Here is a 2641-nt window from a genome sequence, read left to right as displayed (position 1 = left end):
AACAAGTCTACCTTCTTCTTATATAAATAATTGAAAATGTGGAATTTTGATTTGGGGTGTTAAAGATAACTTTCTCTCTCTCTCTCTCCTATCTATCTATCTATCTATCTATCTATCTATCTATCTATCTATCTATCTATCTATCTATCTATCATCATCATCTATCTGTATCTAACATCATCTATTCTCACTCCATTTCCTCCTGTTGGAAAAAGTGGTCCCTTTTCTCATGTTCGAAGCAAATCGCTCAATTTGTGCTTTTGAAAAAAGCTTTCCTGCTTTGACTTCTTTAGTCATAAAATAGTTCACCATTCATCAGTCCTTATGTTTTTGTATCTTTAACTCTTTTCTCTCTGTCCGTTGTCATTGCTTCTACACATGGAACAAAGTGTTTGTCTCTGCAAATTTAAAAATAAAACTCAGTTGTCTCTGCAATACTTTTTTCATTCTTCCACTGTTAAAATTCTTGCTAAAAAGAGAATGCTTGCTGCCTTTATTTCAAAGTGGGAGCTCTCACATTTCGCTCATTTCTTTCCCTACTGCTGTCAAGCTTCTGCCTCTATTATTTCGTTGAAATTCCTCTCTAAAAGGTTACTCGTGGGCCTGGTAAATTCTAACAGATTATTTTTATCTTCATATTACTTGGATTTGTTTAACATTTAACATTTTTTGGTCATCCTTCTTGGCTTTTCTCCTTTCTTGGCTTCTAGGATCCCAATTTCTAGTTTAAAATCCTAGGGTTTTTTTTTTTTTTAATTTATCTAAATATTCCCATTCAGTTTTGCATTTTTCTTCTTGTAATGCCAATTAAGGTTAAAATCCACCAAGATTCCATTTGCACTCTTTCTCTGCTCATCACTTCTCTTTCTCTCTCTGTTCCTCTACCTTTCCTTTTTTCACTTTTCATAAAAATGATCATCCATCCCTATTAGGACAACTTCTGCTGTTGACCACAATATCTAGTCTAATGCAATAGAGCAAATGTTCCTTGAGGGAGGTTTCCTCACTGTTGCATTCCCCAGAACACTACTTGTTACATAATAGGTTCTCAATAAATGTTTACTAAGCCAATCTATATTTACTGTGCAAATTGTCATCTAAACTCTGGACTTGTATACATAAGAGTATAGGAGATAACCTGCAAATAGCCTCAAAGCACCTCATACACAACAAGAACAAAAGGATAACATTAAGTTTCCCCAAATATTTACCATTATTCACTCAGTCATCTAAATTCAACTTAAGGGATATAATTTAAAAATCTGCCTCTCCCTTAAACCTACAGGCAATCATTCACCAAGTCCTGTAAATTCTATTTCCTTAAACTCTAACTCCCCCTCACTACATTCATGACTTCTGCTATAGATTATATACTCGTCAGCTCTCACTGGAACTATGGGTAAAACTGGTCTCCCTGCCAATAACACCCCCTTTTCCAATTCATGTTCTATATTGCAGACAAAAGCTCTATCTGAAACACAAACTCAACAATTTCTTCTCCTGAATAAAAATATTTGCTGACATTCACTGCTCAGGACAAAGTCTAGACTCTTTGCTGCTGTATACAAGACCCTTTAGGAGCTGTCACCTGTTTAAAGCTTACTTCTTCAGATTTTACAATATTTTGCTTTCCTCCCACTCCTTTACAACCTATGCTTCAGGCAAACAAAACCCATTTACATTTCCTAAATAAAAATCAGACTCTTATAAACGAAGTTTTTTTTTTTAAACTCAAGAGATACACTCTCATTTGTCATGTTCTTCCCCTGCTGCCAATCTTGGCAATCTAGATAATTCCTTCTTATTTTTAATACACATCTCAAGTGCCCTCTTCTCTGGGAAGAATTTCTGAGGCTCTGCCCCACAAATAGAACAAGATACTTCTACTTTCTCTATATCAATCTTATTTTATTCTATTATTAATGCAGTTGCTTATCTCCCGATCGACTGTAAACTCCCTAGGAATGTTCTTACTTCATTAGCAACTTTCATAGTGTCCAGCACAAAAATAGAGCCTTAATATAGATCATGAGTTATACAGATTTCCAACTGGAGCTTGGTTTTTAATATCCATCTTAGCTTTCTTAGTCTAGACAAACAATTCAGAGGGGAAAATCTCTGTAGACCACACAATATATTATAGATACAACTTTTTCTTATTAGCATAGACTCACATCGCAGTTTATGAAGATGGCACTTTTCCTAAAGTTCATTTGCCTTCAATCTTTTAGGATATTTCAGAGAGAGTACTCTTGCCTTTGTCGGAATCTATGTCTCACAAATGGCTTTGTGACTTGGGATGGAAAAGAGAGGTTTATTTTGTGAAGGAGGAAGAAATATGTATATCTTGAGAGTAAAGGTTCATTTCATAGATGGGAAAAAAGCAAGGTAGCCTGATTTTGAGAATAAGTGTTACTGTAAGGACAGCATCCAGGGTGATTTCTGAAGAGAGAATAAGAGTTTGCACACGTGCGCACACGCACAGGACCAAGTTCATAAGTCCTTTGAACATGTGAACAAACAGAAACTAAGAATCTAGATTAAAATTATATTTCTGGAGAAACTCCAGGGAATGCTCATGAGAAAACAGGTTAATTATCCTTCTAGTGAGCCAAAAAGAAATATGATTATTTTTGAAGAC

Source organism: Eumetopias jubatus, unplaced genomic scaffold (assembly GCF_037043125.1).
Source record: "Eumetopias jubatus isolate StellerSeaLion01/CBP00866 unplaced genomic scaffold, mEumJub1_p1.0 scaffold_2, whole genome shotgun sequence".
Taxonomy (NCBI): Eukaryota; Metazoa; Chordata; class Mammalia; order Carnivora; family Otariidae; genus Eumetopias; species Eumetopias jubatus.
This window is presented reverse-complemented; position numbering follows the sequence as displayed.